The 25,566-nt window shown below is 39.7% G+C and overlaps 1 long non-coding RNA gene across 1 annotated transcript; it reads right to left on the reverse strand.

Annotated features, from left to right (window-relative positions):
• Positions 1-7,148: 7,148 nt before the first annotated feature.
• Positions 7,149-22,603, reverse strand: LOC115361183 (uncharacterized). Its single transcript, XR_003928395.1, has 3 exons — positions 22,531-22,603; positions 9,927-9,931; positions 7,149-7,162 (listed from the first exon to the last, which is right to left on the reverse strand). It is a non-coding gene; the product is annotated as an uncharacterized LOC115361183 (long non-coding RNA).
• Between the last annotated feature and the right edge of the window lie 2,963 nt (positions 22,604-25,566).

Raw genomic sequence — 25,566 nt, forward strand, 5'->3', positions numbered from 1 at the left:
TGTGTGTTAGTGTGTGGATGTGTGGTCAGGGTTTTTAGCAGCTATTTGAAAGAGGCAACAGTAAGGTTAAGTGTCATGGAAGTGTGACACTTTGGGCTCTAGTTTCGCAGACCTGGCGAGGCGGGGGCGTAGCGCAGATGCGCTTCGCCAACTGGGTGTGGCCAAACTTCGACTGCGTGGGCTCCGCTCCGTCTTACGCTGAAAGTAGACGTGGTTTCAGATGGCAAGCTTTTGGTGCACCTCGGCGAAGCCTTTTTGCACGAAACTGTCACTGCGCCAAGCTGAATCTGTCGGCACCTCCCCCTGCTGCGCCGCCACTCCCATCTCGGCCTACCTCGGCCTGTGAAACTTGGAAACTGTCCGCCTCTCCCGTTTCGCCGGTCGAAACTAGCTCTGTGCGGGGTTCGCCTCACTGCGCCACCCCGCGCTGCGCCGGGAAACTAGAGTCCTTAATAACCAATAAATAAAACTTGGGTCTTGTGGTGAAAACATGGCTTGGAGTGAAACCATTTTGTTTCCGTTTAGAAGAACAATCAGGCCATTAAAGGACCATACAAGTGATTTAGAATATTTGACCCATTTATGATAATTTACCCACATTTTACATTACAACAAGTCATTTTGCAAATCATGCAGGGGTACTAAAGATTTCACAACATACAATCAAAATCCCTTGATTTTTAAATATGAATTTTTGGTTGAAACACCCACCTCTGCTTCTGTCACTAACAGTATCATTGCCATTCATAAACCTTAGAACTGATAATTGGGTGTGTAAAACAGACTTTTGCCTTGAGACTATTTACTGCCAGAGAGCCTGTCTCATTCTGCCAAATTTCAAGTGAAGACTAACGTAGACAACTTTATTATGATAATGGAATACTGGTGTGAAGAAAGTTTGAAGCCTCTGAAAGTTCATTTTCATATTGTAGTGGACTAAATGGAAACCAATAGCTGGTTAAAAGGTAGGAAATGTGATACCAGAGTTCCAAAATACCACTGCTTGCTTTGGGAAAAGATTAAAAATAACGTAAAGTATATACATTTTATAGATATTAGGCTAATTTGTTGAGGGATGGAAGAGGAATGGCATCCTTTCAATTGCCACTAACCAAAAAGTGAGAGTGCCAACTCTCCAAGATGAAGTGAGTAGTTTTGCTGGAGTCAACCAAAATTACCTGTTTCTCTGGGGAGATGTCCTCTGATGGCAGTGGGGCTTCATCATCCAAGAGTGGGACCAGCAAGAGGCCCTGGGCCCGGTCCCAGTACTGCAGGATGTGGTCCACCTGGACCTGGTTTTGTTCATAGGCCTGGAACTGAGACAGCAGGTCATCTTCACTGGACTGCAGTGGAGAGAGCTGAGCAGATGGGAAGAGGACCAAGAATAAGATCACAAGTAAGAAATAAATACACACTGCATTTTCCCATATACGTAGATTTTAAACAGTGGTGGCTGAGGTTCCAGCCATTCAGCAGACTGTAATATTAAAACTGTCTTTACTTCATTATGAGTAATTCTCAAGAGCTGGTCATTCAGTTGGCAAGTAACCATCACTGTGTATATGCTTGCCAATAAAGACCAAAACTGTAACCAGATCAATAAAATTGTGAACTCAAATCATATCAGTAAACCCACCTGTCTTCCCACCAGGTTGTTTGTAGGTTCAAGAGACTCTGCCTGTGGTCCCTTGGTCTCTTCTGTCTTTTTCTGGACCTCATGGGCTTTTTTGTTTTGATGTGCTATATTAGTAAAGAGGTGCCATAATAAAAAAAAAAAGAGTTTCATGTCAACAGCTTTGCATGTCCAGTATGACTATCAAAAGGAATGTATACTAGAAGCTAAAAAACACTTCAATTATGTATCAATGTATCAATTCAATTATCAGTTCAATTCAAACTACAGCAGCATTATTGCAATTACTGATACTGAGATGTTGCATTAAAAGGTTAAAAGCTTTTCTCTGTCAAGCATAAAAGAATACTGGGATTCATAGCAGCTGCTGGCACCTTCAGGGGAATTAAAACACTCTCTGGGCTCTACTAGTGACTCTTTAGAGTTACAGAAAGACATCCTCTGACCATCCATTGTGACTGTAGACTGAAAAGGAAAAGAAACAGATGGATTCCAAAATCACTTATGCGTCAGCAATTGTGTGCATTTATCTGTGTGTATACTGGATGATACAGGAAGAAAAGTTGAAAGGGATGCATGGTATACATGTCAGACCTGCTTCCTTCCCTGAAGACTCTTCTTCCCTGAGAATTCTTCTTTACTATCTGTTTTGACCACTTTCTCAGTCTGTTTCTTCAACTCCTCTTCTTGTCTCAGCCTCTCAAGTTCCTCCTGTTGCCTCTTTATCTCCTGCTCTCTCATAATTCGCTCCAGTTCCCTAACACAAAGGCACACAGACAAACATGTGGATACACACGGACATGCAGGGGTAAATCACTGTGCTTTATATGGTTTAAAATTTTTCAACTAATAGATTGAAAATGAGAAAACTGGTTCCAAAAATAAGTCCACCTGAGGAAGGCTAAAGAAATGTAAAAATCCAGCAACCATTGAAACATTACTACAACCACAAGTTAAGTTTGTCTGAACAATTGCATTTGAAATACTATAACCAATCAATGTCATTCTGTTGGACTACAGTACAGTATAATCAATATTTGCGCAAAACAGTCCCTCACAACCACAAACTAGAGAAGACAGTGAGCGTCTTATGACGCTCACTATTCTTTACAATTGTGTACCAGACTGGTATTTATAGGATTTATTGTTATAAAGTGCTAGGCATAATGTTTCTTTTTTTTCTATTACTTTTTTAAATTATTGGTATGAAACATAATGAAATTTTTGCTTACTTCCAATGATATGCTGCCTGGAGACTGCCACTCCAGGCAGCCCCTTGGGGGTTTTTAGGCAACTCTCCCTCACATTTCCCTGTTCATTTTATATTGTATCTTCTATAAAGTTTCTTTTATGTGTAAATAAACAAACCACATCAAACCAAACCATGTATGGGTGACAATTGGCCAGTGCTCTTTAGGAGGTTTTTTGCTGTAATTTTGAAGAAGATTGTGTGTGGTATGTGCTGCATCACAGTTGTGCCCATACAAATGGAACAGAGACAAAAAAAGTGATTTCCCCCCGTTGTCAAATTTAAATCCCCCTCAGACATTGATTGAATCCCTAAAAAATCATCTCTGTGCATAAATATAATATATTTAGAAGTTTTCTTTCCATGAAAAAACTCCAAATCTATTTGGCCCAGTGTACGTCTGAATCTCGGACAGAGATTAAACGATTACTCGAAGTAATCGAGTACCTTCTTTTTTTGCCTCGGGTAATTTTTCCTGCCTCGAAGAATCGTTTAATAAATAAATAAATAAAAATATAAATCCACGGTGTTTCGCACGGACTATTTTTAATGTGGCACAACTGGCGCAACATGCTTACATAACGCACGCAAAGGAAGGAGGAGGAGGTGGGCGTGTTTTGAGAAGTAGCGGCAAGATGTCAGAAGGGAAGCGAAATGAGGAAAGCGAAGAGAAATGTGTTAGAAAAAGGAAGAAAATGTCCAAAGTTCCTTTACTTTTTTTTGTCAAAAGCGACTATCGACAAACCTAGCGACTTTTCCTGGTGTTATTGGAGACTTTTCTTGTATTTTGGAGAGTGACATGAAAGCACGTATCGTTCCTCTGCAGTTCCTGTTCTCAGCGAGCAGCGGGTGCAGTCTGGAGAGGAGCAGAGAGGAGACCCTCACCACTCCGCGTCCACTCCGCGACACAATTCCAGAAAATGTCAATCATATAAAACAATACTATGTTAATAAAAATAATGCTTAGTAGTCTGTAGTAAATTTGTAGTTCTAAAACATATGTCATTGTTATTTTTGCACTATAAGCTAAAATGTTGTAAAATTATGTTATTTGGGTCATTTTTGAAATTTGCACAGAATGAAAACAAACTGTGATTTTATTTTTAATTTTTTTGATTGAAAAGTCTATTTTTGAGTTTTAATTTTAATAAAACATTTTTTATGCCTTTAAAATTTTTGTCATTTTTTTTATCCCTGCGGTATCGAAAATGGTATCGAGTATCAAATATTTTCCTGGGTATCGATATCGAGTTTGAAATTTTAGTATCGTGACAACCCTAATGTACAGCAAGCGAGTTTGCGACTCGCGCTGCGCCTCCAAACAGCTGTGCCAAGACATGTCCGTGACACACACACACACACACACACACACACACACACACACACACACACATACACACACAATTGCTCTTTATCTTGGCAAAAACGCATTTTATCTGATTACTCGATTACTCAATAGAATTTTTGGTCAAATACTCGATTACTAGAATATTCGATAGCTGCAGCTCTAATATCGGATTTTAGAGAAGTGCACAGAGACCTCCGGGACGACTGTGGAAACACCTCAACTTTTCACAGATACAGGTCAGTATCATCAAGGTCAGACATTTTAGGGGACATAACCACAACAAAAACACATTTTTGAGTAAAGGGGGTCTTAAATAAATTATTGTGGACAGCATCTAATCTATGATATCGTTTTTTTCCCACCCTCTAGTGAGTACCTGCGCTTGTGCTGTCGGAACTTCACTTGTCGTTGAGAAATCCACTCCTTCTTTTCCTCGGGTAGAGCATCGTATTCGTCCTCACCCAGGCTGAGCAGCCACTGCTCCTCCCTGTCAGCTGCTTCCCTCAGTAGGGCCTCTGGATGACCAACAAAATTATACAAAGGACCCAATCTATAAGCACATCTGTTGAAAAGTTCTATCCCCACATGCATGTAAATCACTACTGTAACTTAATCACTACACGAGGTTCATCATTTATTATCTCCAAAGGTCTGTGTCTTTAACACTATTATGACCTTATCATCCAAGAACATGAGTTGTCTGTTACCCTTTAGGCCAGACAAAAAAAAATTCTGGGTTCTGGTTCCCGACCGAGTGTCCCATTTAACCCCCGAGTCAGGTTATTTTATTGGCCTCTGTGTAAAAATAAATTAAAAAAAAAATAAAATAAAGGCACTATGCGACCGAGTGTGACCATGTTGGCATTGGTCAAAAGTTAAGCAGGGCTTTTATTTTGATCGATGTTGCACTCGCCTTATTTGTGATGTTCTCACGTAACTTCAGAAAATATCTTCATTGAATCACACGCCACCGACAGCACTGGCTGGAAAGAATGGACTTCTGCACGGTGTGTGTGATTTGTCCTCGCAAACCACCAGCAAAAATAATCCGACTATGAGAGAAAACCCTTGCAGACGTAGTGAAAGAGGTGAAACAGTGCCATTGTAGATTTGCAAGTGCAGCAGGCAAACATGACGGGGGATCCGTCATGTTTGCCTGCTGCCCCCACCGTGGAGCTTGGCTCTATGGCGGTGGGTGTGATGGGTGTATTCGACTTCAGGTACCTAGCGCTGTGATGCGAGCCAGAGACACCTCCCTCTGCCAGTAGTTACGCTGCTCCGTCTGTTAAAAAGGTGGAAACTTATGCAAATATTGAATTAAGTATATTTAAAAAGCAACCCACGCATGGCTTCAGAAAATAAAAAAAAGAATAAAATAAAATAAAACTCCTACCTACCCATCCTTCCCATGAATAATAAAAAAAAAATCCCCCCTATCCATCCTTAAAATGCTTAATAAAATAAAAAATAAAATAAAATAAATTCCCTACCTATTCATGCCCTTAAATGACAAGGAACCGGAACCAAAGGTATTTTTTTGTTTGGCCTTATAGGTTACCATAATTTTTATAAACTGTAAGCTAAACTGTATGTGTTATCACTCATTTTGTAAAAGTTGCTTTATTTCTAAAAATGGTTGACATGCTGTTTTGTGGTTATGTGTGTGTGTGTGTGTGTGTGTGTGTGTGTGTGTGCTGGTGCATGTTTTACCCTCAGCCTCTCTCTGTGCTGTCTCCCGTGCCTTCAGGGCAGTGTAAGTGTCAGACAGGTTGACTACGTAGATGTGTTTGCGGTTATTAAAGGCCTTAAGGACAACTTGTAGTGTGCTGACCACTGAGCGAGTGTACACAGACTCCAGGCCATCAATCACAATGCCATGGTGACAATCATTTAGCTATCACCACAGCGATGGCAGCAAGCACAATGATGACAATGACAAGACAAGGACACCAAGCATTAAAAACTGAAGAACAAGGACAACTCAAATAAAACAATATAAACTGTATTAATGTTAGTTCAATATATGGTTCTGAAATACAAATGGCACTGGTATTGGCCTCTAATTAAATATAGAGGCCAAAAACGATAAATAATAAAAAATGATACAGATTCCTCCCTCACCACAGCTAAACAGAAACGCTTTTATTCCAAGTATTTATCCATTTTAATTTTAAGTAAAAGTTAACTAAAATATATTATTGCAGCCATATGTCAGTGGGCTAGTGTGTAATCTTACCTGCAATCTCTCAGCCAGGATATCAACCAGTAGGTGTACTGAAAGGAGATTTCTGAGTGTGGCCACATCTCCTACCCGATTCAAAATCACATCCAGCTGCTTCAGACCCTCCTGCACATCAAGCACAGCATTAATAACAACTGCTGCACTATATTTGATATAGGTATTTTTTAATATTTCATTTGTTCAGAACTTTTCATATTTTTGTTTTATTAAAAGTCAAATGTATGAGAGTCACATTTCCCAGCCTAAAGATAGCCTACTGTTAATGTGAAGTTACCCAATTACTATCCACCCTGAAACTGCAACAAGTCAAAGCCACCCAGTTTTCAGAGAAAATGATACCAAGCACCCCCAAACTTTAACAAACTGCTGTTTTCTAAATCAAATAGCTTTTAAGTAGTGAAACTATTTTACTGATCTCTCTTCACATACACACACACTCTCACACACACATCACGTCATTTTTTTTGCCAAGCTGTTAATGTTTGGAGCAGGGTTTCTTCTTTTGCTCCTGTGATTTGAACCAAATTATTGAGTTTTAAGGTCACACATTGTCCTCCAAATGTGCCATAATTTTAGCATACATGCAAACACAGGTGCGTGCACGCGCACACACACACACACACACACACACACACACACACACACACATACACACACACACACACACACACACACTAACATATATACACACTTCCCCCACATTAACATATTTTTTGTTGCCATGGTTTGTAGCAGTAAAAGCAGAGAGAGCACAGTTTCATAAGCTATTGAACTCAACATTTTTTGCCTGTTTGACTGACAATTTTATTGATCACTAAGATAGCAATGACTTGGAATGAAGTTGGTTCAATGTTAAAAAAAAACAAACAAACAAAAAAAAAGTAACTTGATGTAGTTAAGCTACATTTTGTCATTTTATTGTAGCTTAGCTTGCTACATTTCTCTGGTGGGAAGCTTCAGTGTAGTGAAGCTTCATTTAATGTAGAGTAGCTGGTAGCTTAGCTCTCTACATTTTCCAAGTAGCTTGCCCAACACTGATAGTATATCCATAATCCATAAGGGACATTCTACTGGCACTGGAATGATTACAGCAATGGTTAAGATGAGGGCTATGAAGCACTGCCTTACAGACAACTTTCTGAGCAACAATGTACCACATGTGGATGTTACAATGGAAACCTCCAGGCAATCTAGCTTGAGGTCAGAAAATGTTTGCGTTTTATTCAGAATAAGGTTAAACTCTGGTAGAACTATTTGTGTTGGCAGAGGCTGTTGTCGCTTATTACTGTTAACTGACGAATGGGAGCATTTCATTTGTAAAGCTGTTTGGTAAAAACCAATATCACACTCAAGGTTATGCTGTTATATGGATTATCAGATATTGATTAGGGCAGCACTCGTTTTCCATGTACTGTATATTGACACTAAAGGAGAGTTTCTGAGCAATTCCCAGAACACAGTGCTTGCCATCCAGCCAGCAAAAAATTTAATTCTTAAAGGAAAAAGTTGAACGTTAAACCGTTATGGACACCAAATCAAAACATGAATTTTTCAGTGGCATTCCTCAAGGTCTTGGTGTCTTAATGTGGTATTTTGGAGGGAATTTTGACCATTTATATCAATTCTTGTGTAGTCAAAAGGTTAAACTTTTGAGGGAGGGGGGTGGTTACCATATGCTCCAGTACATCACAATGTTCTAACCATTATACATTCTAAGTAAGTAAATAAATAAATAGTCACTTGATAAAAGAACAATGTTCATTGCAGATTTAACTGTAAACAGTGACTGGCTCTAAATAACCTTTAACTTGAGCTACTATACATGTTAATGAACATTCAGCCACTGCAGAATTTCAAGAGCTATGGTACCTGTGAAAGGTTGGCCTGTGGGTGTTCAGTCCTCTGTGAAGCTTTGGGTTCATCACTGTGGCTGCTGTCTGTTTTGGGTGCAAAAGGAACTTCTGCAGTAACAACAGTGGTGGTAACTGACTCTGGCGCTGGAGCTAGAGCTGCAGCAAGAGCAGCTTCTACCCCTGTATCTTGAGAAGCTTGAGCTGTAATCACATGGATTTTTATTTATTTATTGTACTTGAACACTGTATTCGTATTTGCTTATATACAGTAGGGAAAGGTGAGTGGGAACCATTGTGGAGGAGTGCCTTTCTTAGAGAGTAACTAATTCTCAAACCCAGATCTGTGTGAAGCCTGGTGTCTAATGGTGTAAAGTAGGAATCCTTGTCTTTGGTTGCAACCAAAGTAACCAAGTAACCTTTTGAAATATAAACAAATTCACTTGATTTCTTTCAAAACAATGGGGAAAGGTGATGAGTAAATTAGCAAGAAATTATTAAAAATGACAAGAAATGATCAGAAAATCAGTAAGAATTTACAAGAAAATTATTAGAAAATTAGCCCCAAAAAAACCTCCACACAAATTACTGGACAAAATTACCAGAAAATTATAAATACCATCAAACTATATTTATAATTATTATAATTACACACCATAAAATGGCAATAATGGTTAAATAATAGTCACAGCTACAACAAGCAGAGACATCACCTGCCACCACAGACAAGGCACCATACTACCACTGTTAGAACTTGCACTAAGATTTGGCTCTGGGGTTTAGTTACTTTTTAAGGGAACAATAAGGAAGTGTGTTGCTCACTAGTTCACCTCAACTTCTTGAATATGGCCACCCAACATGAAAATTTTGCTTGTTTATGAAGAATCAATCTAAAAAATATATCAGGAAAAATCTTCTTTGTGGTTTTGTTTCTTTGTCTCACCAGCCTTGTCTGCTTTCCTCTGAGAGTACTCAGCGGCAGCGTGGTCATAGAGTTGTCTTGCAGTCATGCTAACAGGTGAAGTGCCATTGGTCAGCACCTCTGTAACGACCTCATCAACACTCAGACACACCCCTCCATAGTGACGTGCTAGGGCTGCTGCTGTGCTGCTCCGATCTGGAGAAAGAGGGATACCACACACACACACACACACACACACACACACACACACACAGAAACAGACATGAAATTTGAGACTCCCTATTGCCTCACGATATTAAAAGTAAAGTAGTTAACCACTAGATGCATAATTTACAAGAACCTACAATTTCCCAGTGTAGGGGTCGAAAATGACCCATATTAGATTCCATGTATTTTTTAATAGTTTAAGTTGATTATTTTGATCCTTTGTGCAAAACTTTATTAAATAACTGTCAAATAGAACTAGCAACCTATCCACTATATGGGCTTCCAAACTAATAAATGCACTTAGGCCGTAGGTTAGTGACGATGCAAAAATCTAAAACAAATGTCCTGGGCTCACTGCTTAGGCATCTACTTCTCTCTTGTTGCTCGTTTATGTCTACAAAACACCCACCCAACATATAATAATGTTAGCAAGCTGTTGTGAATAATATCATACAAATAAAGCAACTACTATTACTATAACTAACTAGCCAACTAGCCAACTTAGCTATATGGTGTTAGCTAGCTATCTAGAAAGGCTGATTTTAATCTAAAAAAAACCCCCAAAAAAACAAACACCTATGTAGCAAATGTACAATGTTCTACACTTATTATCAATTTAGTGTCATAAAAAAGTTCCAGCAGTAAAAAAAAAAAGATGTATATAATATGGATAATATTAACATGATAGGATATAATATTATATAAACATAACGTATAAAATACTCTGAATAAGTTGTTACACTACAGACATTTGAAGTGCGATCCACAATAAACAGACTTTATACTTTGTCAGGATCAAATGCTCTCAGATTCCATAGGAAATGCGGGTCTTTTTTGACCCACTTAAACTTAAGGTAGTAATACATGTATTTTCTTAAAAAGTGCAAAAAGTAAATAAAACATTTAATTGGACTCATCAAAACCAAAATTTTTGAAGACTACCTAGAACATGAAAGGATGAGATTTTCATGGCAAGGTTATTGCCAAAAAACAACTGACACAGGTAATTTTTGTCCCACTTATGCATCTAAGGGATAAAGCTATTTATGTCTTTACTTCTGTGGCTTAACTTGAAGCTTGGATCTATACCCGATAAAAATGCAATCCATTGTCCTTCGGTCTAGTATTGAGCCTTAAAGAGCTGTTCTCTTTTAAAGAAGTAAAAAATTCTGACAATGAAGAAAGATCTTCTCTGTCATTTCCAATGCAAATGCAACTGCTGTCAGCTCCACCTGTCAGTGGGGCACCATATACGATGAGAGCGATGCCTCGCCGGCTGCGTGCAGCTAGGCTCTCAGGTGACATGTCAATACCCATGTGGCGGGCAACTGCTCTGGAGACAGGAGTCGTTTCAAGCTGCCCCAGATTGCTTCTGCAACTTGCACTGGTCTTCTCTGAATGGACAGAATGCATAACACACAAGCATAAGAAAGAAAGCATGAGTGTGTGTGCGTGTCTCAGTCAATGTGTATTAACAGGACAGAGGAGAACATGGTGGACCATATTGATAAACCTGGGGAAAGTGTATATGTGTTTTTGTGTGTTGTGTTAATTCATTCTGGCATAAATTGTACATACAAGACAATAACATTTTCAGTATTTCAGTTGGTTGCAATGAACACTGCAAAAACAGCATATTCAAGGCTGTTTTCAAAATTAAATGACAAATTTTGCTTCTGAAGTGTTCATATATGCAGACCTGCAGGCACATTATTTGCATGCCTGTATTTAAACGTAATCTGAATGTTGTCTGAAGCTACCGTTGTCTGCCAGCTGGGAGTAATGTTCATTGTAATGGTCAAGCAGTTCTGGGGGAAGAGTGTCTCCAGGGGTCCTGGGAGGCAGAAGCAAGATGTTGTGCTCATCATAACCCTGCATCACACGCAGGATCTGCACAAGATGAAGCAAAGGAGAGTACACATATTGATCTGAAAGGCAAACAGACCTATATGTTGCAATGCTATCCTTTCCAGGCAGAAATGTTAAATGAAAATATTGCTAAATAAACAAGAAAATTTCAGGCTGAGAAGCTCTCAGATTTTGATGCAGACATTCAAAAACACTGGAAATGCTTCTCTTCATAAAAGCTTTGCATGAGCAAAATGAGAAAGCAATATTTCCATCTTGTGTTGTTGGCTTATTTAAAGGACAAAAATGCGTTTTCTTCTGGTGATGATTGTGAGCAAAATTAATCTACAGTAGACATTTTCAAAAACCTTGGCAATACCAGTCAGTACTTCCCCCACTTGTGGATAAGTTGTTTTTAAATTCAGATAGGGCCCAAATACTATATGATGTGTGTGTACTATGTAAGCAGTACACAGACATCATGATGAATATGTTGCAAAACATTTTTTAAACAAAATAAAAAACAGAGGGAGAGATACCTTTTCTTCCTCAAGATACTGTGTGTCGAACTCAAGGGAGTAGAACTCAATGGGGAAATGGCAGGGGTTTTTGACGATGACTTCAGTTTCATTCCCGGCACTTAAAGGCAGGCAAGGCCCCAGATCCAGCTCCAAGGGACAAAACTCGAGTTGAGGCTCCTCACCCTGCCCCTGGGCTGTGATCAGCACCCGCTGGGTGCTATCAGCCACACATATCACCAGCTGCCTGTTGTAGGCACGCTGTGGAGACACACAGTAGGTAAGCGTCCACCTCACTACTTTCATTACACTCCATTCACTCCATTCAATCCGCAGAGCCCCTCTCAATCTTTAACACAAAGCTAAAAACCCAGCTCTTTGGGGAACACCTTCTCATCTAATGGATCATGGACCCCTGTACTGCTTAACAGAAGAATTAAATTGTATCATTATGATTACTATTACTTAAGTATTATTGCTTAACAATAAAATATTTATTCGATGTTGGATGAGTTCTTTTTGTTACAAAGCTTTTTGCTATCATTTTTTATGCCATGCCCCTCTTCTTAACATTGTGTCTAACTGCTACATGGCACTATCTGTTAGATGACTAAAAATCATAATAAAGTGGCTTACCCCTTCAACAGGGCTGAACTTGATCTGAACGTTGACCTGGTCTCTGGGGTAGAGCAGGCCAGAGTGGGGCATCATCTTGAATACCACTGGGGGAGGGCACTGCTTCTGCAAGGCCTTTTTACGCAAATAGAAAGGCAGGAACTTGTCTAACTTGTCTATCTGCAAGAAGGCAAGGCCAGACTATGTGAGGCCAAGATTACGTACCAGTCTTTAGTTAAAGGCATTCCATGCCCTTAATTTTCTAAACTGAGATTGCTGAAGCTGGCAGCAAAAGGCAAAGATGGTAGGTGGCCTCTGGTAGTAGAGTGTTATGTAGTAATGTTGCAGTTTAAAATATTTTCTTTGGGACCCCAGAGGAAATATTTTTCTTGCCATAAAAAATGATTTTGAAGACTGATAAGTTTCTGGACAGCTAAATAACTAACTGCTAGTAGCGTGTAGTGTAAGTTACATCACATCAACATGAGATAAAGCTGTAACATTTAATACCAGTAATTCCGCAAACCCACCTTTAGGTGACTGCAACTCTTAAAAAACTCTTAAAACAACTATTGTGGTTGGTTGATACCTTCTTGCAGGGCTGCACATCCTCAGCTATGCTCCAGCAGCAGGGTACAGACTCGTGATTGAACAGTTGTATTGTCATTACCTGATGGCAGAGGTTACATAGCACATCGTATTTAGGAGTTTTACCATGATCTGAGTGACTTCTCAGCAGTATGGTTTCATTTTCAGTAAGCATCTACTTGTGATGTTGCACCAGCATTTAATCCGTATTCAGAGTTGAAAGTTAATGTTCTGACAATTTTACAGAAATACAACCAGAGTTCAAGCTTTTCATTTCAGTCAAAGTCTAAATTAGCTGGCTAGTGGCTTAAATAAAGAGTTTTACAGGTTCATGTGTAAATATTTGATACACTATTTATCATTTAATGGCCTTTATCATTCAGTCACAATGGTTAATAGCACCTTTAACCTTGCAAACACAAAAAGTTGCAACAGATATTTGCCTTTGTAGGACAGCAAAACACGCTGTATATATTGTATCTTCTAATCTGATTTTACTATATAATAGTGTATTATGCACCTGACACATGCCACACTGCACACTGTCAAACTGCAGTGTGTCTGTGGAAACAGTGATGGCTGGCATGGTCACCACTGCACAAAGCCGGATTTGGACTGTGGGGCCTCCAGACACCTGTTAATGAAAATAAAATCACAATCTGAAATTCTCCATCTCTTTAAACAGACAAATAAACATGAGGTACACAGTTAACAGGGTGTAGAGAGAATGAGGACCTGTGTGCATGCGCACATGCTTGTGGATGTGCATTTGTACCTGTATTGGCATGACAACGCTAATGCCCTCCATTGGCAGGTTGGCTCCTTGAGGGTCAAATTTAACCCAGAATGTCTGTGTCTCTGTGCAAGGCAGGCTCTTCACTCTCTGAAATTCTGTACTGAAGCCTTGGGAAGCACAGGAATACCGTAATGATTTATTTTGTGCCTTACATAAAAAAAAAAAAAAACAAGCAGCATCAAGAAAACACAAGGTGCACTAACAGTAAGAATGAACATAGTGACAGTAAAAATGAGGTGAAAGAAATACTATAATACTATAATAAACCTGCTGCACACTTACAATAAAAATGATGCAATATGACTGCATGAAATGGACCAAATAAAATATCACAATAATTTTGACTGAATTCCCAAGTACCGATAAAGTGCCAAAATTATTAGGATGTCTTTCACAAATAATTGACACAATGATATTTTTGATAAAAAATCATTAGTAATGTGGACATGATGACCCAGCTGATGAAGGCAAATAATAGAACAGGTTTAACAATCTGTTAAGTTCAGAAAACTGCATCCTTTTACTGTACTGTCACTCTTACAGTTTTTCTCAGATGCTAAAACACTAAACTCCATTCTCTAAACCAAATTCATTTTTCCAATCAAACACTCCTTTGTACAAACCTTAAACACTGTTCAGGTACTTGGACACAATTTGCAAAACTCATCTGCTCATTTTTGCTAAATCTTACAGTTTTTCTTGATTGCTAAGACACATTTCTCGAAAGTTGCTGTCCTTTTCTCTAACCTGTGAACACAAAACCCAATTTTCAAGCTACATTCACAAAACCTCAGACTCCTCTTGCAAAACCAAACCTTCACCTCAAAACAGTTCAATCTGTGCTCAAAACTGAACTATGTTGTCAAATTGTTCCCCGAGTCAATCAAAATTAAAAACACTACTGAGCAGTCACTAAACACTACATAGAAAAATAGAAAACGCAATGCTCAGGACATGAAGCTGTAGAAATAAATGTTTATTGTTCACTGTAGGCTAAATGCATGTTGCAAAACAAAAAACCTTTGCATTTAGCACTTGTATATAGTAAAAAAAAGTACAAAAAACAGAAATCGTGCATTTACATGTAGCACTTGCGCAGTACAAAAAACAAACAGAAATCTTGTGCATTTAGCACTTGTATACAGTAAGCCTACGTAAAAATAAAGTACAAAAATATACATGGAATACTAGGCCTACAAACAGTTAGCCTAACCCTCCATTACAATACTACAGTACATTGGCACAGTGATGTACTGAAACATAGATTTACTTACAGTATACTGTGGTACAGTATATAGTATAGTCATACAGTAATTGCTGTCAACATTTACATACTATAATGTCAAAAAAGGTAATTACCTGTTCTCTTCTCTAAATCTTCGGATTATGGTGGACACAGTGAATCTACTGATGTTTGGTTGTACCCTTTGTCTGGCCTCCCTCATGCTCATACCATGGACAAGAACATGGTCAATCACAGTAGCTCTGATTTCATCAGATATTACTGTTCTTTGTCTTCACTGACCACCTCGACCTCCTCGACCTCCTCGACTACCTCTCACACGAACTCCTCCTCTCAGATTTCTATCCATTGTAGTGCCTCCCAAAGCAGTGCTCTCTGAACTGGCTTATATATGTTCCCTCACATCATTAGCCACAAGTGTGATCAATTTTGAGTTGTTGTGTTCAACCAGTGACACCAGTGCTTTACTTGTGTTTGACTTTTGCTCCCTGTGCTCACAATTATGCAACACAAGTGCATAACAGTGAGAAAATGTGTATAAACTTGTCAAAGAAGTGCAAAATGTGGCTTGTGGCTGAGAATATGTCTGCAAGTTGTGTCTAACTCTGCGAAAAGTGCTTAAGGTTCTGCCAAAAGGATGACCGATTCAATAAATGGGTTCAGAGCACTGTGAATTTGGTTCAGAGAAGAGGGTTTAGTGTTTTAGCAATTGAGAAATACTGTAAACACATTCCCAGTCACTAAACACATTTCACACTGTCATACACTCGCAAAATTGTAAACACTGACAGCTAAATATGAACACAACTCCAACACAGCTGCCACCTTTTACACACAACAACTCAAAACTGAACACACATCATTCTAATGATGTGATCAGACCAATTGGGCAGGATAAAAGTCAGTTCAAAGTGCACAGGTGGCACAGAAACATACAGAGAGGCAGAGGGGGAAGAGTACGTATGAGAGGTGGTGGACGAGGAGGAAGGGGGTGAGGAAGAGGCCAAGGAAGACCGAGAACTATCATCACTTATGAAATCTGAGCAACTATTGTACACCATGTCCTTGTTCATGGGATGACTATGAGGGAAGCAGGACAAGGAGTCCAACCCAGTTTGAGTAAATATTGCTTGTGACATGGATGAAGTCCTCTGGCCGGCCCCCCAACAAAGACATGATGATGGAGAATGAATCTCAGTGACTTTGATTGTGCCATAATGTGCTTTTCATTTAGTCTTATTTTTTGTTATGCTGAATGTAGTGCTGAATGTAGTCTAGATATTGCTTTGACTATGATATTATTTTGCTAAATGCATTTACAATGACCATTTTCTGCAAACTACATGTCCTGTTTGCTGTGTCCTAAATTATTTTATGTAGTAGGTAGTGTAAATTCATTATGTCCTGAGTAAATTCCGGTGTAGTTTTCTTTTAAAGGACAAAATAAAAAACTTGATGTTCTACCTTTGACAGTTTCGGCGTAAATCTTCCGCCTTCATCAGAAGCGTCACCAGAATGTCAGGTGGTGACGTGCCTTATTAGCTGGTGTTACAGAGGCGTGACCTTTCTGTCAAAATTGACACATCATGAACCACATCATGGTTTTCCCTTTTTGCAAAAGGGATAAAGCACGTCACCACCCGACATTCTGGTGACGCTTCTGATGAAGGCGGAAGATTCACGCCGCAACTGTCAAAGGTAAAACATCAAGTTTTTTAATTTTGTCCTTTTAAAAAAAAAAACCTCCATGGGTATTTTATGTAGTGTCTGACGAATGCTCTGTGGTGACTGCTTTGACTTGCTGTGTGTATGATCTGAACACATTGTTTGGTTTTGAACACAGGATAACTAGTTTTGAGGTGATAGTTTGATTTTGATAGAAAAGTCTGGGGTTTTGTGAATGTAGTTTGAGGTTTCGGATTTGTGTTTAACGTTTTGAAAAAATGGGTGGAGGTTTCAAGAAATGTGTTTTAGCAATCGGGAAAAACTGTAAAACCAGGAAAAGGCATCTCTTTACCATATCATGACATTAAGATATCCAAAATCTCAGGCAATACCTAGTCTCATAATACAATATGGCAAAATATAGATATATTGCCCCGCCCTATGATTCAGCACTCGCACTAGCCTTATCAACAACTTTTAAAACTGTCTTAATCTCTGTTTTGACCTATATCGATTTTTAAGCCCAACACTGATAATAGTTATCTTTTAACTGAAGCTTCCAGTGGCTGATATTTTGTACCGTTATTCAATACTGGCACAAAATTTTGAAAATTACTGTACAATTAAATATATATCTAAATAAATAAAAAAACTAATATAATGAATCATAAACAAAATTAACAAAGAGAAAATTGCAAATGCAAAATAAAAAGATGAGAGAGATAATGTAAAGCAGAATAAACAATCTTTCAAAAAAGAATAACCTCCCTCATACTGGAAAGGAAAGACACAGACATGCTAGTATCTGATATTCAAAAGAAGACAGACATCAATACCAATAAACTGGTACACCACCATAAATAAACTAATTTGTTTAAATTTGTTTCCCTAAATAGTATGTATACATGTACAGTTTTTCATGGCAAGAACTCAAGTGAGGAGAGGTATTTTTGTTCTAATATTCAGGTATTTGTTATAGTGTCCCCTTGAGACATTTAATGAAATGTAAGTTGTTGTTTTTTTTTTTTTAATTCAATTTATAAAGGACAGTGTGCGCTTTCATAAGTTTTTCACAAGAATAAAAAGATGAGTGCACCAGATTTAGCAGGGAAGCTAATTTCCATCTGCAGTCCTTACAAAAACATCAACAACAATCAACAATCATGGTGGCCCTCCACTGTGCCGTGTAGAAAACATCTCAGGTGGGATCTCCTGGTCATGCCAGTAACGTTGGAAGCCATCAGGACCGTCAAGGTTAAATTTTTTCTCATTAGAGAATAAAACTTTCTTCCACCTTTCAATGTCCCATGTTTGGTGCTCTTATGCAAACTCCACACGGGCAATTTTGTGCAGTTGAAGGAGACGAGGCCTTTGAAGACATTTTTTGTTCTTAAAACCCTTCTCTTGCAGATGCCGTCTGATGGTTATGGGACTGCAGTTGGCACCAGTGACAAGCTTAATTTGGGCTGAGGACTGCCCTGTGTCTTGACAGCCAGTTGGATCCTCCGGCTCAGGGACGGTGACATTTTTTTGGGTCTACCACTTGACTTTTTTGTTCCATAACCCTCAGGATCTTTTAAGAAGTTTAAAATGACTGTCTTACTGTGTCCAACCTCAGCAGCAATGGCACGCTGCGAGAGACCTTGCTTATGCAGCTCAACAATCTGACCGCGTTCAAGGAGAGAAAGCTTTTTTGCCTTTGCCATCAGGAGGTCATGACAGTGTGGATACCTGACAGAAAATGACACTGAATCCACATTTTTGCGAAAATTTGGGCTTTTAAAGGCTGTGGTCTTAAACTTTTGATCAGCTGATGAACAGCCTATTTCAGTTTAATGGTTGTTTGCAATAAATTTCCAATTGCCATTTCTTCTTTTTGCATTTTGAAGCTCTACTTAAAACCTTCTTAAGATCCAACAGTGCAAAATGTAAATTCTTGCAATTTCTCAACTGGTCTTAAAATTTTGATCAGGAGTGTACGTATGAATAATAGCCTCAAAAGTGGGTATTGTCTGGCTTGCTACATGTCCATTATGTTACCTGTGCCATCCAGAGGTTTGTGGTCAGCATGGAGCGACACAGGCACTGTCCCAGTGTTGGTGACCTTGACAGTGTGATTGAGGACTTTTCCATGAATGACACAGCCAAAATCAAGAACATACTCAGGCAGCAGAAACCTGGAGTGGGTTGAGGATAGATCACAAGTAATTGAGGCATCACTAAAACACAAGAAAATGCAACGCAAAGAATCCTGTGCTAAAATATATACATTTTGTACATATTAAACTTCACATGCAAAATCACTAGTATGGCCTTTTCAGTAAAATACCAGCAAAGTAACAATACTTCTTGTTAAGCTGGACATTCTGGCATTCTTTCCACCACTGCTTGTCATTGGCATTCAGTTAAACTGAATCAGAGGGCACAATATGGTGTGAGCCAAAGCAAACACAATGACATCTATCATTCCACATACATGTATACCACAAACAGTGAAATGAGATATCTGTCGGTAATCCTGACACTTTGAATCACAAAACAGTCAGTTATTCCAGCGCTGCCAATTGGCCATCTGTTTTATCAGTGTGTGTGTGTGTGTGTGTGTGTGTGTGTGTGTGTGTGTCTGTATGTGTGTACAAACAGTACCTGCTGAGATTCTGCCACTTTCTTGAGGAATCTGGCGAGTCTCGGAGCTCCAGAAGGCTGCTGGTCATAGCAACAGCATTGTCTTTGACAAGTCTTCTCTCAACCTCCATGTGAAGCAGCTTCTCATACTGGAGACAGCAGGTGAAAGAGAGAAATGAAAAAGGGTGAGGGAGAAGGAAAGAGAGGGAGAGGGAGAGAGAAAGATAAACTCTCAAAGTTAGCGAGAAAACATGCAAAGAGTTCCAGAAAGCAATAAGTATTCAGTATTATTTCCAACTGAGCAGACTGAACAAAGAAATACACAGCTCTTGATTTATTTCCATAACAGTAGCAGTAAGATAAGGCCTTTCTCTGGCTAAGGCATTATGGGCCCTATCTTGCGCCAGAGTCCCTAAACCCGTTATTTGGGGATTTAGCATTGCGTAAGAGGCGTTCCCCCGCCTATAGTGCACCCATATATATTATAGGCACTCGCCTATAATATATATGGGTGCACTATAGGTGAGCTAATTCGGGAGGTGGAGCCACATGTGTCCAAGTGGATGTGTCACAAGGTTGTAATGATTGAGTAAAATCCCCCGGTCACACCACACAGACACAAGAGGCAGACGTGGAACTATGTGTAAACTAATTTATTGACAAGGTAGATTGGGCAAATAAAATATTAACCATAAAAATATAGCACAGCTGCTGGCTTATGATAAAACATTAAAACACACTGGCGTAAGTGTCCAAGTAAAAACAGTCTTTCCTCTAGTCCATTCCGACAGCGTCCCGGTATCAGTCCGACCGTGTGCGTGGCGAGGCTCCGTCGGGGCGCGCATTGAAGCTGCCTGGGTGCACTCTTGTAAAAGCCCAAATGGGATAGCGGGTGGTCCTGAGCACCCACTATCCACTTTCCCTAAAGTGTGTGCTCAAGATAGCAATTGTAGGGAAAGCACATAAAACACGCCCACGGACACACCTCCAGGCGCAAATAACGGAGTCGGCATAATGTATAGTGGGTAGAGTGGGGGCAAGATACCGCTTAGGGATAGCGGAAGCTGCTAAATGCGCAATTCACGGGTAGTGGGTAGTGGCAACGGGTAGCGGGTGGCACAAGATAGGTCAGTGGCAGTAATGTTGCCAGCATGTCAGGATTTGTGCAGACATTAAAACTCCAATTGTTAGGGAAAATGGCCATGGTAGGACTTAGGGGATCTTACTAGGACAACACAAACACAAAAAACAAGGAAATAATGAGGGGATAAGAGAATTATATTCCCTGAAAAGACAATATTCAGATAACAGACAGGGAAAGCCCTTCAGAAACTGCTGGTTACAGACAGTGAAGATGTGGTCAGAGTGCCTTATCTCAGAAAAGGAGACATGTTTTGTGAAGCATTTTACACACAGAAATTAGAAAAAGGCAAAACTGTACTGCCTAGAGCAAGAGTGAAACATCACACAGTTCTTTATTATATGTTTCGAGTACCCTGCATGACATACTAAAATCAAATCAATATCCATTTCAAAAGTATGTGGTACATGGTTGTAAATCTAAATGTCATCCAATTTTAGGGTTATTATTCTAATTTTCTGGAGATAAAGGTTTTTGTTGGACAACATTTATTGTGGTTACTGACAGTTAGGGTGCAGCTGTCCTTCAGTGTCGCTCCAACACCAGAGAGGGGACTGCTCTGAGTTTCCTGTCTGACTCTGTCTGTCTCCACAGCTGCTCTGGCCTGCTGCAACACCTCACTGTAGTGTTCTTCTGCTGCAATGAAGGAAAATGGTGCAAAACAAACAGCAGCATTTGTGTTTCAATATGTCTAGTGAGTAGCAGTCAGGGGCAGAGTTAGAGATTTCAGAGCTTGTTTCAAAGTGCCACTGTTCTTTCTATTTGCACAAAATAAATAAATGAAGTTATCAAAAATCTAAATCACATGTTCAGGAGAGGAAAGAAGCCCACAGGGCTTAATCTAAGTCCTCACCTGAAACAAAATATCACCAACATCAAAGAAAGAAGAAAAAATCATTTTTTTTTTTTTTTTTTTTTTTTTATTATTATTGTAGCTAGATTTTGTATTTTAGAGAGAGAGAGAAAGAGAGAGAGAGAGAGAGAGAGAGAGAGAAATGTGTTTGTGTGTGTGTGTGTGTGTGTGTGTGTTCATATGTACATAGGTTTCGTGGCAAGTCCAGCCAGACCCTAGGGAACACTCCTTCTCCAGTGAGGATGATGTCCTGGGGCGGTAGGAAAGCAACCTGCAGCTGAAGCTGCTTCTCAAACACCTCAGGAACGCCTGGGAGGTAGAACACACGTAGACACTGCTCTGCACCGGCCTCCACATAGCCCTGATACACACACATACACACATACACAAGCTGATAAAAATGCACACAAGTCCATCTCGTACACCTTCTGCCAAATGGCCCCCTTATTGGCTGGAGTCAAGCTATACTCACTGTAGAGGGGAAGATCACAGGCTGACCAGGTCTGGGCTCCACAGGAAACTTCCACTGTCCTCCATCCCTTCCTGTGTGCTCCTTTTTCTGCCTTGTGTCTGGCTGCTGTGCCTTGCACTGCCTCCCTGCCACCTCTTTCATATCCTCCCGCAGGGGCAGGATTTTAAACTTGAATCCCAACTTGCCACTGTTCCTCAGGGTTACGTCGGCCTCCGCCACATGGTCAAACAGCTGAGCAGAAAAGAAAGAGGGAATTCAAAGTTTAATGCTGTTCCTACTTTGAAACCGTCAGCACCTTTTTATATTAAAGACAAGGAGCAGCTTCAATGCTGACAGAGAGCAGCTGTTTTCTACGCCTTTTTAGTTCGGATAGAGCACTTTCAACAGTTGAGAAAAGTTAAACTCTTTAGATGTGTGAATGTTGTTGCCTTTATTGTGACTGAACCAGTCACAGTGCAGAAAAGGTGCGCAGGCATCTGACAGTTTATAACATTGTACATTACACATCTACACTCCATGTTTTAAGTTAGGTGTAGAGCTAGCTGGATTGGCAAGTTAGAGTGCTGTATGGATAAATTAGTTAGCCAGCTAACCGGTCGGAAAGCCGCACATGGTGTCATGTTGATGTTCTGATGGCCTTTTATTGTGAAAGCCGCAGTTCAAAAAATGTCCTGCTGGACTAAGATCCCAATATTCCGACACCCATTAGTCGGACAGCCTGTTATCTGACCTGAAGCCGCCCTAACCCTAACCCCAACCCCAACCATAACCATAACAGGCTTTTGGACCAATGGGATTTTGGAACAGTAGGCTTCTTTTTCAGGGACAATGGGGAGCAATGAGCTTTTGGTCCAACGGGACATTTTTTGTGGGCAGTCTCCCTGCAGAACATAACCAGATAAACTGATGGTTTTCCCCCTCTTTCATCAGCCATGGAGCCAACTGAACATTATTTTTAAGAAAGCAGGAGGAAGATGAAGAGAGCCAGGAAGCTGCTCAGGTGGGATGCTAATACTCAAAGACTTCTCAGCAATGAACAGGGTAAGAGATTTTCAACCATGAAAGAGGGCACGATGTGTAAATTTTCTGTTGCGCTGTCTTTCAAAATGGTTATGTGAGTTTGTTTCTGTTTCAGGTTAAAAGTGACCTAAGGAACAAGCTTAAAGGACAGCACCTGGCTGCATGCCTCAGAATTTCAATAAATGGACCTGCATACCCATACAGACAGGCATTAGAAGTGATTTTTCCAAACCAAGAAAAATCTAATGTTCAAACAGGAATGCCAAATGTTCAACTAGGCACATGACAAAAGCACTATGACACAAACCAGGGTATTAAAGAGAAACACTGTAACATATCTTAAGATGGAAATTAATTTTATTAGGTAAATAGTTATTTATTTAGTTATTTATGTTGAAATAAGATTGATTATTCATTCACAAATGAGAATTTATTTAAATTTGTAAATAGTTATTTATTTCTTAATAGTTACTTATGTTGACTTAAGATACTTCTTTTTGAGTGGCTATTAATTTGCAATAAATGGATTATCTGATAAATTTTTGTTTGACTAGTTTATTAGTGAACCTGTTCGTCACATGCCATGCTACATCACCCACCACAAATAAATTCTCAAACTGAGGGAAACACTGGAGTCAGAGAGAGGGAGAGAGAGCAAATAGTGCTGAACAGACAAGAGGGTCCGAGAAATGTTTTGCTGAATTGCTCATTTTGACTAAATCAAAAATCAATTCGTCCTTGTTTTGAATATCACTGATAACTGGTCTGGATGGCTTGCATACTAAAAGAGGGAGTGGGAATGCAGAGGACCAAACTGAAATGTCACAGGGTAATTTTTCACAAAGTCATTGTGTGTTGCTGTCCCCAGCCCATTTAATGTGTAACTATGCAGGCTAAAATCTACTGATGCCTCTTTCTCCAGAATTATATTATTATGTTTACTTGTATAAGATTTTATAAAACAATCAAATAAAAGCAAAATCATCAAAGAAGAAAAAAATAAATAAAAAAGCAAAAGAGGGCAAGTAGTGCAACATTAGACACGTCATCCACCAGATATGATTTTCTGGAGCAATCATGAAGAATTACACCATACATGCCTTTGAGTTTCTCTGGGTAATTTTGAAAATACCAGAACAGTGTGGTGAGATGCATCATTCCCCAATTTTTGTCAAAATCCAATCACTGGTTTTTGAAATATCTTGTGTGACACAGACGAATCAACAGACCACATAACAAGAAGAGCAAGATAACAAGACAACAAGAAGTCAACACAAAAAATAAAAAAGTACGAATGGAGAGTAAGACTCTTGGCTCACAGGCGGTCATAAGGTCAGTGATTTACCAAAGAATAAAAAGGCATTCTGTCTATATACAGCATATAAAACACCTATAGATTAAAATGACACCTGCTGGCCAAGGTTGATGTGGGTGGAGTCGAGACTGTAGGTGATTTCTGAGGCTTCTCCTCGGAGTGTGATGTCATACGTAGGCCCTTCTTCCACATGGCACTGCGCCACCACCTGTCTGCTGATGTCTGGATGGCCATAGAAGGCAAAAGTGACCAGCTGCTGGTCCCCAGGCTGCAGCTGACCATACTTTGGCAGGATGTCAAACACCTAAACACAAAAAAGAGCAGGTGAATTCAGTTTGTTTACATTTTTTGACTGAGACTGATCTTCACTATAATGAAGGGGTACAATGTCGATGTTTGTGCTAGCTTGGGATGCGATCAGTGATGTTTCGATGAGAGATATTTGTCATCAGCTCTACTAAAATGTTTCATTTGCTTATGTAGAGTAACCGATCTTAAAGTGACAGTTATCCCTAAAGCAACATTTCTCATAAAACTCATAAATCATCTTGACTCTAGACTTAATGCAGATTTTTAAACAAGGTCCACATACTAAAAGCAAAAAAGTAAAAACATTTACTCCATGGAGCCAGAATGTGAAATTTACCACGTCATTTGACATTGAACCCATTCACCGGTCGGCCTTCAGCATGGCAGAAATGGTTGGACTTGAACAAGGTGTGTAGTGTGAGGTATTAAGATGATATGAATGTTTTATGATTCTGCAACTACAGTGCGACTACAATCTAACAAACTAATAAAACATTTTTTTCATAGTTTTAAATTTTGGAAAGCAACAAGAATTAAATGTGTTGTGAGGTTACAAAACCGATAGGGTTACCATGCACTTTAATACACAGTGCATTCAGGAAGTATTCAGACCCCCTTCACTCAGAGTCCTTCAGGTGCATTTTTACAAACTCCAAGCTGACTTTCATGTGCACTAAGGAGAGGCTTCCGTCTAGCCACTCAGCCACAAAGCCCAGATTGGTGGAGGCCGTAGTGATGGTTTCCTTCTGGAGCTTTGTCCCATCTCCACACAGGATCTCTGGAGGTCAGTCAGAGTGACCATCAGGTTCTTTGTTACTAAGGCCCTTCTCTCACAATGGTTCAGTTTGGCCAGGCGACCAGCTCTTGGAAGAGTCCTGGTTGTGCCAAACTTCTTCCATTTAAGAATTGTGGAGGCAACTATGCTCTTGGGAACCTTCAGTGCAGCAGAAAAGTTTTTGTAGCCTTCCCCAGATCTGTGCCTTGCAACAATCCTGTCTCTTAGCTCTGCAGGCAGGTCCTTTGACCTCATGGCTTGGTTTTTGCTATAAAGGCAATTCACACACACACACACACACACACACACACACACACACACACTAGTGCGAC

This window comes from Myripristis murdjan, chromosome 6 (assembly GCF_902150065.1).
Source record: "Myripristis murdjan chromosome 6, fMyrMur1.1, whole genome shotgun sequence".
NCBI lineage: Eukaryota > Metazoa > Chordata > Actinopteri > Holocentriformes > Holocentridae > Myripristis > Myripristis murdjan.